Source organism: Prionailurus viverrinus, chromosome A1 (assembly GCF_022837055.1).
Source record: "Prionailurus viverrinus isolate Anna chromosome A1, UM_Priviv_1.0, whole genome shotgun sequence".
NCBI lineage: Eukaryota > Metazoa > Chordata > Mammalia > Carnivora > Felidae > Prionailurus > Prionailurus viverrinus.
This window is the reverse complement of record NC_062561.1, coordinates 210,279,442-210,294,408: the sequence shown is the minus strand read 5'-3', so window position 1 is coordinate 210,294,408 and position 14,967 is coordinate 210,279,442. Positions and strand designations below refer to the sequence as shown.

General features: G+C 43.8%; 1 long non-coding RNA gene across 3 annotated transcripts in view; it reads left to right on the top strand.

Annotated features, from left to right (window-relative positions):
* Window positions 1–14,967, top strand: part of LOC125167935 (uncharacterized) — a 79,121-nt gene that overhangs the window by 17,503 nt on the left and 46,651 nt on the right. For all 3 annotated transcript variants that reach the window (XR_007153000.1, XR_007152999.1, XR_007153001.1), the window contains exon 6: window positions 1,083–1,215. This is a non-coding gene — a long non-coding RNA (uncharacterized LOC125167935). The remainder of the gene's footprint in view (window positions 1–1,082; window positions 1,216–14,967) is intronic.

Genomic DNA, 14,967 nt, shown 5'->3' with positions numbered 1-14,967 from the left:
TAATGTGCAGTGAGGGCTAAGAGCCACTCTGGCTTAAGCATGAAGAGTGGTCATTGTGGGTGCTTCCCCTGGTCATTTCTTTTTTTTTTTTTTTTTTTAATTTTTTAATGTTTGTATTTATTTTGAGACAGAGAGAGACAGAGCATGAGCAGGGGAGGGTCAGAGAGAGAAGGAGACACAGAATCCAAAGCAGGCTCCAGGCTCTGAGCTGTCAGCACAGAGCCCGATGCGGGGCTCGAACTCACGAACCATGAGATCACGACCTGAGCCGAAGTCGGACGCTTAACCGACTGAGCCACCCAGGCGGCCCCTCCCCTGGTCATTTCTGACCCTCACCTCTTTTAACTCATTGGCCTGTCCTTGGAAGGCCAAACGGGATTTCTGTCGTCCTGATCTCTGACCTTCACTCAGTGGGCAAGCTTTCCTCTGGGGCTCTGAACTTGAGGTCTACAGAAGCAAGGCCACTTTGTCTCTGAACCCCGGGTAGGTTTTGGGTCAGTGCTGCCACCCAGGTGGTTGGCATTCCCACTCCCACCCCAGCGCGGCTCTGGGGGTCTTGTCTGAATCCATGTCTTCTTTTCCTGCTAACAAAGAGTGGTGGTGATGGTGATGGTGGTAGCAGCGACGGTCATTTGGGGGTGGTGGAGGTGATGGTGACCATAATGGTGGTGATGATGGTTTGGTGGTGATAAAAGTTCAGTCAAGAAAGCAGAAGCTTGGAGGAAGTATCGATGTTCTGTTCAGAGGAACCACATGGTGAGCCAAACAGAAGTATCTTTGTTTGCATTTGCTGAGGCAATGTCAATAGCCGGTTGGATCAGTTAGCATTTGGTGAGGAAAGCAGAGCTACTCTGGGTGACATGGAATAAGGGATTTATTATAGAGATTAGACTTCCTCAATGTGGAAGCCAGTGGAAAAGTCTATGCAAGGCTGTTGCCTCCGTGTCTGATGTTGGGCCTAAAGTTTCTACAGGTCAGCAGGGCCTGCACGTGGGATGGAAAGTTGGATATGAAGTGGGGGAGAGCAAGAACAGACTGGAACCTGCCTCTCACTCTCACCACCTCCAATCTTGATAACACAGGTGACCTGCAGGACAAGTGGGTGCCCATCACTGCAGAGCCACACATGCACCTGGACCAGGAACCAGAGAAGCTGGAGGAGACCCAGTGGGCAGTGGAGATGCTGTGGGCCCAGCCAGTGTCCACAGCACCCAGGTGAGCCAGCAGGTCTGAGACAGCGTGTGTGGGCTCCTGCTATGCCTGGTGCCCTAATCAGACCTCCCGAGTGGGGTGGTCACTGCTTCACCCTGCCTTCCAAATCTCATGCAGATTTCTCTTGTTGCCAGCCTGAATTCAGAGCCATACAGGGAAGGAACTCTGGGACATTGTTTAGTTCTTGTGACACGGGACATGGTCACCACGGTGGGGGCCTCACATAGCTCAGGTGGAGTAAAAGCTTCATCGCCCAGAATGGCCTGTGCATGACACTCACCTTTAACATTTCAAGTGGGAAGAGGCAAGGGTAACCAGACCTGAGCCAAGGGGCAGCTGAAGACTGGACACCAGAGCCCTTTATACTCTCAGGTCAAGGAATAGCCTGGCCATTTCATCTCATCCTCAGAAGCTGGAGTCTTTGACATCCCCTCTACCCCCTAAGCACTGAAGGCTCACGTCTCGTCCACTAATCCTTGACTTTGCCCAGGGGCTGGGTAAGGCTGAAGACACCTGTCCCTCTTTGGGATTCTGGTGTGCCTCTGACCTCGCCCTGGTGTCTCTTTGAATGGCTCTTTTCTTGGTATTGACCCTACTCTCTACTTCTGACGCCTATTCCTGCTAAATCCTCTAGCTGGACCTATAGGTCTCTTTGGTGGCCAAATCCTCAGATGGTGGGCAATCCCCTTGGTGACTCTAAAGTGCTCAGGAGTTACAGCCCTGGGAAAGCTTCTACCCTCTTCCTAATACTCTGGCTTCTGAAGGCTTCATTTACCAACAAATATAATTATCATATAGTTTCTATTCTTGAATTTGAGAATTGCCTTCACCAAAGATCCGTTTAGAATTTAACTCAGCCATGTGCTCTCTTATTTTTTCCATCATTGCTCTAACCCATGTGAAATCATGGATGGGTAGCCAGGAATGGAAGCAGCTGGTTTTGAGTTTTGTACTGTGAAATGAGATTGGGATAGTTTGGGATTTGGTAGTCAGAACTGTATTCGCCCCTCCCTCTTTTTCTCATTTGCTATGCTACCTTGTTTGTGAACATTTTCTCCACCTGCAAGCAATTTACACAAATCGTAAACTATGTAACTGTTGTAATCTCTGTAGCTATGACTTGAGACTGGAAAATGACCAGTTGTCATCAGATTTGAAAACTCCTAGAAAAGGTCCTCTCACTTGTGGTCTCATGCCTGATACTTCTCAGATGGTAGACAAGTTGTTAGAATTGTTTGCACCTCAGTTTTCTTGTCTCTGAAGTGAGTGGGTTTGCCTTGCATTTCATGCCATGTTCTTTGAAGTCCCCAGCATTGCCAGAGGACTCATTGGGACATTGGAGTTGGGGAACAGGATGGGCTCTAGGCTCCCTTCATCCCTCATTCAACTAGCAAAGAATCACCTATGTCTATTTTATATGTTTGGTTTCTGTGATAGATTGGATTATTGGTCAGCTAACCATCACTCCCTGCCCTGTCTTCCTTACAGCAGACTGTACTCTCCTGTCCTACTGACTTTGGGTTTGGCCATGAGATTTACCCTGACCAATGGAATATGAGAGGATGTGACATAGGTAGAGGTTTTAAATGTACTTGCAGGATTTGTCTTGCCTCTTGTGCTCTTTCATTTGCTAGGAGAATGTGCCCACAGGTAGTCACAGTAGAAAGAAAGAGAGAGTTGTGCAGCAGACCCAAACCTGACCATAGCCTGAGTCCCACCTACACTCGTTTATTACCCTCAATCTGCAATCTGTAAGCATGAGAATAAATGTTGTTAAAAGCATTTTGTTTTGGAGAGTGGTTTGTTACACAGCATTATTATAGTCATAGCTAGCATAGCTTACAAATAAGTTTTAATAAATAATCATATCTTTTGGTTTAAAAGAAGTTTGAATAGCTCTGGCTTTGCTGATTTTTCAGCTCTCCCACCCAGTTCTAACATCCTAACTTTCTGTCTCTGTATGTATCTAGGAAAGAGAGAGAGGGATAAAGAGTTTTAGAAACAAAAATCTTAAGGAAAGGAAGAAAAGGTAAGAGAAAGTGGAAGATTTCCTTTTTTGGGGAAGGGACGCTTATCAGGGAGCAGGGAGCAGAGATGCACAGATCCGTAGTTAAAGTGTATTTTATTTCTTTGAATCATCAAGTAAGCAGATTTCACCCCTGGTATTATTTTGCACTGTTACATTATTTTGTCCACTTCTGTGTTCCATTTGCACAACCTCTGAAATTCCAGGAAGAAGGTAAAAGAATAACATTGTACATAGCCCTGGGTTGTGCTGTGTTTATTTCATCATGGACCATTCACTTGGGCTTAACCTCAAACTGACCTTTCCTGACTCCAGAGAAGACAGCAAAGCTTTGTCAACAGATTCAAAATCATACTCTAAAGGAACAGAAATAGCTCACTTCCTCGGCTAGAGATGTTTTCCATTCTCACTTTTCGTGTCTGTGGTCATAGGGAGATCATTTTTAGGAATTCCTAGACAACTTTATTACTGAAGTGCATGCATAGATACCCTGGGGTCTTAGACAACCGGCACCCCACCCTAAACGCTGAATGTATTAGCAGCAGGTTGGAGGGAGGATGAAAGTCTTAGGCTATTTTCAAGCCTATTTTGCTCCAGCGCTTTTCAACATGGCTTCATTTTATTGTTAAAGTTTGAGAACATCTCAAATGTAAATATAAAACTATAGTCCAGGGGCGCCGGGGTGGCTTAGTCGGTTAAGCATCCGACTTCAGCTCAGGTCATGGTCTCGTGGTTCATGAGTTCGAGCCCCACGTCGGGCTCTGTGCCGACAGCTCAGAGCCTGGAGCCTGCTTTACATTCTGTCTCCCTCTCCCTCTGCCCCTCCCCTGCTCACGCTCTGTCTCTCTCTGTCTCTCAATAATAAATAAACGTTAAAAAAACAAACACTATAGTCCAAAGCCAAGAATAAGGGATATTTGGATGCCCTCAATTCGAATGAATAATTAAAAGGTTACCATATCCTCTGCAAGGATGAACGATATTTTGGACCAGATCATTAGAGGATGGTTCTATTTCCCAGAAAGGGTCTTCTGAGGTTTGTGAGGGCAGCATGAGGTAGGCTGGGCTTGTCTATGGCATGGGCTGGGTTTGAGGTCATCTCTGCCATCAGCCTGTGCTCAGGTTGTGTCTTACACTGATGGCCATCTGATTTTGGGTATTGAATGATTCACCTGCTTGTTTGTACTGGATTGAACGCCTTTGAGGACAACAGGATCTGCTTAATATTTTACAGCCAGAAGTTGGCACTACCTGTGTATAGGGAATTCTGCATGACCCACAATGTCGTGTAGGGAGAAGAGGGCTCTAGCAGATTATTTAATTTAGGTTGATTAATGAGTATCTAGCAAAAAAATGTGCCAATAGTTGTATTTATTGAGTGCCAGGAGATTTTATAATAAAGACCCTTTTCCGATAACCTCTAAAAAGAATAAAAGAATATATACCCCCCCCCCCAGCTAGTAGAAAGGAAAGATGCAATTTTTTTTTAAATTTTTTTTTCAATGTTTGTTTATTTTTGGGACAGAGAGAGACAGAGCATGAACGGGGGAGGGGCAGAGAGAGAGGGAGACACAGAATCGGAAACAGGCTCCAGGCTCTGAGCCATCAGCCCAGAGCCTGACGCGGGGCTCGAACTCACGGACCGCGAGATCGTGACCTGGCTGAAGTCGGACGCTTAACTGACTGCGCCACCCAGGTGCCCCGAAAGATGCAATTTAAAGAGACAAAACCAATCTGGATAAAGGCAAGAAAAAAGAGGGGCGCCTGGGTGGCTCAGTCGGTTGAGCGTCTGACTTCAGCTCAGGTCATGATCTCACGGTCCGTGAGTTTGAGCCCCACATCGGGCTCTGTGCTGACCGCTCAGAGCCTGGAGCCTGTTTCAGATTCTGTGTCTCCCTCTCTCTCTGACCCTCCCCCATTCATGCTCTGTCTCTCTCTGTCTCAAAAATAAATAAACGTTAAAAAAAAAAAAGGCAAGAAAAAAGAGAGAAGGAACACAGAACAGTTTGGACAAATAGTAAGGTAGGGTATTTAAATAGAAATGAGCCAGTTATTACATTAAATATTAGTGAACTAAATATTACAATTGAAAGGTAAAGGTTGTCATAGTGAATAAAAAACAAAACTGGAGTCTATGCACCTTGTAAGTGATACACCTTAATATAAGGTGTATGGCCATGGTCCTTTCTGAAAGCAGCATGGCATGTACCAAGAGTCATAAGTTCACTTATACCCTTTGATCTTATAAGTCATTATAGTTAAGACCTCAGAATGTGGAGTGGGATAGACCTTAGTTCAAATCCCATCTCTGCCCTGTATAAGCTATGTGATCTTGGGCAAGTAACAATCTTTTGCTTTTTCATCTGTAAAATGAGGGTAATTTGTACTTTTCTCATAAGGATGTTGTAAGGAGTCCATGACAATTTGGGTATAAAGTTCTTAGCACAGAGCCTGGCATGTAGTAACTGCTCAGTAAATGTTAGCTATTATAATCATTGCTGCTGCTGCTGCTACTATTTTTTATTAATGGGTTAAAAGCAGTTTCTAATATCAGGGAAACAATTATGTCAGGGAAATAGTAAGCTAAAGACAAATGTAGTATGCATGAAGATGTTTATTGCATCTGCCTATAGCAATAAGAAATTAGAAACAACCTGTCTCATTCATCCATTCATTCATTCATTCATTCATTCAATTCAACAAATATTTACTGAGATCTTATTACATGCTAAACGCTGTTTCCCACTATTTGGGATACATCAGTGAACAAGACAAAAGTCGCTGCTTTTGTGATGGGGAATGTGTAGCTAAACTGTGGGGCAGTAACCCAGTGGAATGTTCTGCAACTGTTAAAAAAAATAGCACTGAAGGCATAGAAAGTTGTTTGTAGTATGTAAAATCAAAAAACAGACAAGGAAAACAGAGATGCCTTAAAATATGCCTGGGTAGACAGAGACTGAAATGGAGCCTTTGAAAATACAGATGCCTGTAAGGGTGATGGGATTGTGTTCTTTATTTTCAATAACATATGACATGGTTTTATGAAATTATGAAAAAATATATGTAAGTAATTGAAAAAAGTGAATTGGCACAAAGAAAACTTCTTATGGTTTAGGAATCAAAGTGAGGCTCTAGGCAGAAGAGGAAATTGCCTATGTAACAGGGAAGGGAAAATTGCTCTTTCGAAACAGAAATGACCGTTGTAGCTTCCCTGTGTGCTGGGAACAGAAGATTTCATGCCAGGGAAAGGCAGTTCTTTGTTAAGGAAACCTTATTAAGCCGATGAGTAGAAGAGGCCCTGAAGTCCTTAGAAAGGGGTAGCTCATACTTAAACATGTCTGTATAATAAAGTAACAGAAACTTCAGTTTTCCCTCGGCAGTTTGAGGGTAGAGGGAGAAACAGGGATTTGGAACCTGGAATATGGGGAGAAGATGAGCAAGGAGAGATTCAGCTCGAGAGGGCAAGAGTGGTGGGGATAGAACAGCAACTTTAAGAACACTGATAACTAATATTCAATTTTAAGCTCTTTTCTGTTTTTTTTCCCCACCTTTCCCTAACAGTATGACTATGGGATTGAAAGGGGGGGTAATGTCCTAGGAGGAGAACACATACAGGTGTTCAGAGGAGAACACAGAGGCAGGAGGCAAGATGGCGACTACAGACCAGGAAGTCTGTGGAAGGGACAACTTAAGTGTGGGGTAGCTAGGAGACCTCAAGTTCCGCCCCCTGCCCCCCAACATGCCCTCCCCTGAGAATCCTGAGGAGAGTACTGTATTCCCATGGGATGTGGGCTCAGGACATTTTGTTTGGATATTAAAAGAAGGCTGGTACCATAGGACATTCAGAATTCACATACACAAGGTGATCCTAGCATCCTGTTCAGAGGCTATTTTTTTCATACTGACCCTTCTTAAAGCCTCAAAATGCTTCATTGCCACCACTACCAATATAATCTTTTGCAAACAGACACCCTTCTACCTAGGAATCTTGCTATTAAAAAAAATGTTTATTTATTTATTTTGAGAGAGAGAGAGAGGGTGGAGGGAGGGACAGAGAGAGGGAAAGAGAGAATCCTAAGCAGACTCAGCCATCAGCACCGAGCCCGACGCAGGGCTTGAACCCATGAACTGTGAGATCAGGACCTGAGCCGAAACCAAGAGTCGGACGCCCAACCGTCTGAGCCACCCAGGCGCCCCAGGAGGCCTGTTATTTTAAGTGCAGCAAGGTCTGGGAGCAGTTCTACCTCTCCATGAAGGCCTTAGGGAGGATGAGTTTGTCAGATCATTTTGTTACATGGGCAGGAGGTTGGGCAGGTTTTGATGGGTGGTGGGCTGAGGAGAGAAGGGAACAGCAAGCAGACATGAATAAGCGTGAACCTGGGGCACTGAGGCTGATCGCTTGTGGAGGTTGGTGGTGGTGGTGGTGAAAAGGGGAAGCCGCATGAAGTCTCCTGGGACAAGGAGGGGACTGGTATCTAGACCCTGACTCCTGCTCCCAGGGAACCTTGTAACAACAGTCCTTTTAAGGATGGTGCTCAACTCAAAGGCTTCTAGAATAGCTACGCTGTGTGGCCTTGGTGTACCAAGGTGTGGGTGGGTGGGAACCATCTGTCCCAGGTGCAGACCATAGGGGGAGGGGATGGGAGTGCATTGTCTGTGGAGAATTTAAAAACAGTAATAAAGCATATGGATTGTTGCTATCATCAGGTGCCAGCAGTGCACTGTAGAGTGATAAAATGCCTCTCCCTGCTGGGACAGCCTTTTCAGGTCGTCCCTGTCCTCTGGCCCTCTGCCGCTGGGGGATGGAGAACAGCAGAGGTGGGGAGTCCAAAAGAGGCACGTGCAGGAAAGAAACCCAAATTCCTCAAACTGGTAAATAAGAGGATTTCAGGACTGAACTTGAAAAACATGAGCCTGGCCAAGGGCGGGGCAAGAATATCCTCAGAAGGCGGCAGCTGAGCAAAGGTTAAGCAAACATCGGTGCCAAGCCAGTGGCGGCTTGGTAAATAGGCGACTCACATCCTCTGCAAGCTCTCAAGATTAGTGTCTTTTCAGAGAAAAGAAAAGACCTGATCTCATCTGTGGCAGGGAGAGAGGGCCAGCGCCTCTTTTGTGAAAGATAAAGGCTCCAGCAAGATCTCGAGAGACTGTTCTAAGAAAAACTGGAGAAGATGCACTTGGCCATCCTGTAGACCCCGGGACATTCCACAGGGGTGGGAGGAAGCCCAGATCTCTTCTAAATTTAGGTGTATATAGGAACAGGGTGGCGGGGTACAATACACAGTAAGTACACTGACACGTCCCAGAGTGAGGTCCCCACCAGCAGCATCGGCATCACCTGGAAATTGGTTAGAAACGCAAATTCTCAGATCCCACCATGACCTACCTGCCGAATTAGAGACTTGGAGGCTGGCGCCAGCAATCTGTTTTTAAATAAGCCCTCCTGGTGATTCTGATGCCCACTGAGTTTTGAGAACCACAGGTTGGGAGCTGACTCTGGGGTTTGACTCCTTCTGGGAGGTAGTGGCAGCTCCCCTCTCTGCCCTCTCCCCCATTCTAGGTCCCTGGGGCTGCGGGAAGGATGAGTGATATGACAGCACTAATGAAGAAGACGCAGGTCAGTTTGTGAACGTTAATTTGTGAACATTAGTTAGCTCCTGGGTTTGTATTGTGAAAGATTCCAAGGAAAGACAATTCTGTTTTGGTGCCTCATTCTTTTTAATCTAATGGTCTAACTCAATCCATATTATTTGGGCAAGTTCTTCCAATTGTCTAACCTAACCTAAATCTTTCCTACTGTACATACAAATCTAAATTTGTGGTAATGTGTTGTAACAGCCATGGGAAAGTAATAAATGAGTCTCTGGGCCTGTAGTTGGGCCAAGGCTATGCATCTGTCCCCAATTCCAAGAACGGTCCTGCAGTCTCTGTACCCGAGGTATTAGGTTGAGATGTGAGGCTTTCTTTGAGAAACTGGCTGCACTGAATTTCTGGAAGTCCTGGATTGGGTGTGGTGGGAAGTCTGGATCCAGGGGCACTTTCAAGGATGCTCTTGGGGTAGCACTGATAGCTGGGGTATCAATATGGCAGGTGGTGTGGAGAGGCACAGCTCTGGTGGGATTTTCCAGGTCTTCCCAGGAACAAGTCAGGCAGGAGGGGCTCCAACTCCCATTTGGATTCATTTGAAATATTCCATCTCTCTTGGGTCTTGAATATCCCTTGCTGCCATGGAGACGGCACAGGTCTTAGACTTCGTTCTGTCCTAGCCAGATCACTTCATGTTGGGACATCCTCAAGCAAATTATGTAACTTCTCCTTTCTTCCACTTCCTCATTTAGAAAATGCACTTTGCCATGTTGTTATAAAGGGGGCTGTTACAAAGCATAAATAAGACAATAATATAAAGCGCCTGGCACATCATGGGACAGTGAATCTTTCTGCAGAAGGACAATTGTGGCATTCTCTCCAGCTTGGTGAATGGTGGTAGAAACAAGTGTGAGTACGTTTCTGCTGGCTTATGTGGGAACCATGGTTAGTCAGAGATTTGGAGCTGCTGGGAGTGCAACCAAGCAGGCAGTCTATTCCTTAGTCCCTTTGAAATAAGATCTACAGCTGGTTTATTCCTCTAGGTTTTAGGGAAAGGATGTGAGAGAGGAGATTGCACAGCCCAAGGCGTTGATGATCTGGGTTCTTGGTTGCCTCAGTTGTGGCTCTAGCAGGGAAGAAGAGAAGAGCTTTGTGAGCCCTGAAAACACATACACCATCACCCTGGCCAATGACTCCATGGAACAGGCATCTTTCTTTCTCCTACTAGCCCCCTGGAATAGCACTGCCTGGGCCTCCCCATGCCTGGTCTTCCTGACATTTGTATCCTTCCATAGTCAAAGGGCTTTTATGGGGTCTGGGAAGCAGAAGACCTAGCATCCAAACTTGACCCTAGGCTGCTCTTTCATATCTATGACTCTAGAACGAATTCACCATGGCAGGAGTCTGTTCCTCAGCCACACTTAAGTTAAAAGAGAATGACTTGGGAAGGCAGTTCTGGAAAGGCAGAAATGCCAAGTGAGCCTGCATTTGGCTTCCACCTCCTAGCCACTCCTGTGGCAAGCCCGTGGTCTCAGGGTGCTCAAAGCCCTTCAGTCTGGACCCTGACTCATTGTACGCCCATCCCAGTGTGCTCTTGTGTTAGCGAGAGTTTACAATAGACCATTAAGGATCCAGAGGATGATTCTCTAGAACTTTCTGACTCCCTAAATTTGAGAATAAAATGAGAATAAGAAAATCTATAAAGTCTTGATTTACTCTTACTTCATATTTCCACAGAGAGTTAAATGTTCCTGTGCTTGCCCTCACATTGCTTGTTAATTGTAGTTAACCACTTTTCCAAATTTCCCTGAAGTTTAATCTCTCACTTGATAGCATTTTTCACATAGAAACAAATTTTTAAAAATCACCTGCCAGAGTTACTTTGCACATGTCTTCAGCTAGAAGAGATCAGTGGAACTGAGTCCAACCATGGTCACTGATCAGCTGTCAGGGCTTTTTTCCAGCTTCAGATTGGTACCTTAACCAAGTTACAAATGGCTACATCCCCTAGGACTTTGGAGTTGTATCATACTGGGAGTTTATGTTTTAAATTCATTTATTATTATTATTTTTAATTTTTTATTATTTTTGTTTTAGAGAGAGAGCTCACAGGGGGAGGGGCAGAGAGAGAGAGAGAGAGAGAGAGAGAGAATGAGAGAGAGGGACAATGTCAAGCTGGCTCCACGTTCAGCATGGAACCCAATGCAGGACTCAATCCCATGACCCTGGGGTCACGACCTGAGCTGAAATCAAGAGTCAGATGCTCAACTTACTGAAACACCCAGGTGCTCATTAAGCTCACATTTAAACTGTGAGTTTAAATGAAATGAAACTGGTATTCTGAAATGCCAAGACCCTATCCCCTCTCTACACCCCACATAACCACTTAGGTCTTCATTAGCTAGAGCTAAGTGCCATCTGACTGCACTAACGCAAGCTAATCCACCTGAGGGTGTTTGCCCAATAATCAAAATGAATTTTAATTTGCTAAAGGATCAAATGTGAATGTGGTTTTTGTTCTGAATTGTTATTTGGAGGGATTGTTTTTATTCCACATTTATATACTTTGTATACTCTTCAGGTTATGATTTTTAAAATAAAAAACCTGTTGAATTGAAGTGCAGTTGACATGTAACATGAAATTATTTTCAGGTGTACAAAATAGTGATTCTATATATACATTACAAAATGCTCACCACGATGAGCGTATAACGATATTATTGACTACATTCCTTATGCTGTACTTTTCATCCCCATGACATTTATTTTGTAACTGGAAGTTTGTATCTCTTAATTCCCTTCACTCATTTTGCTCATCCCTTCACTGCCCTCCCCTTTGGTAACCATCAGTTTTTTCTCTGTGTTTATGAGTCTGTTTCTGTCTTTGTTGTTTTTGTTTGTTTTGTGTTATAGTTGCCACATATAAGTGAAATTGTATAGTACTTGTCTTTCTATGTGTGGCTTATTTTACTTAGTATAATACCCTCTAGGTCTGTCCATGTTGTAACAAATGGCAAGATTTGCATGGTTGAATAATATTCCATTGTAAATGTATACCACATTTTCTTTTTATTAAATTTTTTTTTCAACGTTTATTTATTTTTGGGACAGAGAGAGACAGAGCATGAACGGGGGAGGGGCAGAGAGAGAGGGAACACAGAATCGGAAACAGGCTCCAGGCTCTGAGCCATCAGCCCAGAGCCCGACGCGGGGCTCGAACTCCCGGACCGCGAGATCGTGACCTGGCTGAAGTCGGACGCTTAACCGACTGCGCCACCCAGGCGCCCCTACCACATTTTCTTTATCCATTCACCTATCAATGGACACTTGGGCTACTTCCATAAATTGGCCATTGTAAATAATGCTGCAATATACAAGGTGTACATCTATCTTTCTGCATTAGTGCTTTTGTTTTCTTTGGGTAAATACCCAGCAGTGGAATTGTGTGGTACTTCTATTTTTAGTTTTTTGAGGAACATCCATGGTGTTTTCCATAGTGGCTGCATCATTTGCATTCCCTCCAACAGTGCATGATGGTTCCCTTTTCTCCATATCCTCGCCAATACTTATCATTTCTTGTTTTTTTGATACTAGCCATTCTGACAGATTTGAGATGATATCTCATTGTGGTTTTGATTTGCATTTCCCTGATGATTAGGGATGTTGAGCACCTTTTCATGTGTCTGTTGGCCATCTGTATGCCTTCTATGGAAAAATGTCTATTCAGGTCTTCTGCCCATTTTAACTAGATTATTTGATTTTCTGGTGTTGTGTTGTGTTGTGTTCTTTATGTATTTTGGATATTGACTCCTTATCAGATATGCCATTTGTAAGTGTCTTCTGGGTTGCCTTTTTGCCTTGTTGATGATTTCTTTTGCTATGCAAAACTTTTTAGTTTGATGTAGGTTTTTAAAAAGAACTGCAATGACCATTAGGCAAAGAATTCCACCTGTGCACTAGGAATAAGAAATGAAAGCAAATTATTTTCATGTAGACTTGAAGCATTCCGAAGATTTTTATTAACTCATAAACTAACATTTTTTAGTAATAAGTATCAATTATTAATTATATTAATTTCTAAGAAGACGTAATATTAGTTTTTTGTACCAGGAATGGTTATAGGTACTGGAGTGACAATATCAGGTCTTTCTGTTTATGTCTCTAGGTGTTACTTCCTCACCATTAATACAAACATATCATGCAGTTCAATGATGCTTATAGAGCTTTGAACAGGTATCGTATTAATTTTGCTTGAAATCAGTGGCTCTAAATTGGGGCGATTTAGCTCCCCAGGGGACATTTGGCAGTGTCTGGAGAACCAAACTAGAAGCTACTGCATCTCCTGGGTAGAGGCCAGAGATGCTGCAACACATTTTATAATGCATCCCCTCTCACGTCCACATGAAGGAATATCAAGAATTATCTGCACAAAAATGTCCGTAATGCTGAAGTTGAGAATCCCTGCTATAAAGCACATATTCTTTACTTTTGAGAGCTAATGTATAATGAGAAATGTTACTGATATGAATGTGTCGAATTTGGGCCCCAGGAGGCAGGAACCTTCAACATTCTGAAATCTGGTTTGTATGTAACTACAACGCCAAACGCTAAAACACTGCCCTGTGTCTGTAAATGATACTTATGGTCATTTGCTGGAATTTTAAAAAGAGTAAAAAAAAAAAATTGATTCTGATTTTTCCCCTGATTAGGTGTGTGACCTGGGTTTGTCACTTAAACGCCCTGGGCCTCAGTTTCCTCATATAAAATGGAAAGTTTACAACACAGGATCTGTAAGGTACTGTTCAGTTTTTATATTCTGTGCCTATAAAAGCGAATGAAACACTCAAATGTTGCCCTTCCTGTCCTCTGGGTGCTTATAACCCAGGCCCCCTGGTCTGCTGATCCTTCAAATCAGGGTGACTTTCCTTTTCCCTTCTCTCATTAACTGATCAATTTCTGGGCCCATTTTTATAAAAATGTTACAGTCCTAAGGCCCCGGGGTTTCAAATAGCTCCTGGTAAGTTAGAACTCAATAAATATTTCATAGTTAAACCCAAAATAGCAACCTGGCTCCTCCCTAGTATTAAACAGATTGAAAAAGTCTCCACAGTGGGAAGTGGTGGGAAAAGAATATCTCAGCAATTGAAGACATATGTGGAGAGGGCGGTTTTATCCTCCTGGCTGTATCAAAGAGGCAGACTCCTAAAGCGTATTCAAGAATGACCTGCCAATAACAGCACTTTGTCCAGACAAATCCAAGGCCTGTAGTCAAGAGGTAAGGCATATGTATATGTTTGCACTTTGGGAAGGAGAGGCTATAGGTTCCCAGTCCTTGTTATTATGGCTCTGTTGAAATAAGCACATTAATAAATCAGAACTTAGTAATAAGCACTGTATAAATGAGTTTAATAACCCTCTCTGACTTGAATCCAACTATCAAGACTACAAACAGTTGGTTGAAACCTGTCCCTTCTGTGAAAGATAAACTTGGTAGAATAGAAATATCCTTCTGAGAAATTAAAAGCCTTCTCACTGACAACTAGCCACTGGAGACATTAATCTAAAAACCAAAAAATTTGGAGCACCTGGGTGGCTCAGTTGGTTAAGTGACTCTTGATCTTGTCTTAGGTCACGATCTCGTGGTTTGTGGGTTTGAGCCCTGCATTGGGCTCTGTGCTGACAACACAGTGCTTGCTTGGGATTCTCTCTCTCTCCCCTCTCCCTCTCTCTCTCTGCTCCCCGCCCCCTCTCAAAATAAATAAATAAACTTAAAAAGAAAAAAAAGAACCCCCAAATTGCTACCTTCGTCCATAGTAATCTTTTATTCTATTATGGATTTGCTAATAGTTGGTTAGCTCTGGCACTTAATAATAATCCAAGGTGGACAGAGAAGTTGTGAGCCACTGGCTAGAAGGGGAGGAAGATTTGGAAATTACTGGCTTGGGCTTGCTTCCATAGTTTCTTGGCCATCCAGGAGCCCATTTGCCTGCCCATCAGATTGGTCTGGGCAGTCTTCCTCCAATCTGGCCCATTCTGCAGAACTTTAAGGCAAAGCTGGCACTTGGAAACCCCAGTTTTATGAATGTCTCAGTTACGGATTTCTGGTCTTAATTACGGGGTTGGAGAAGTGATGTGTGCTTTCT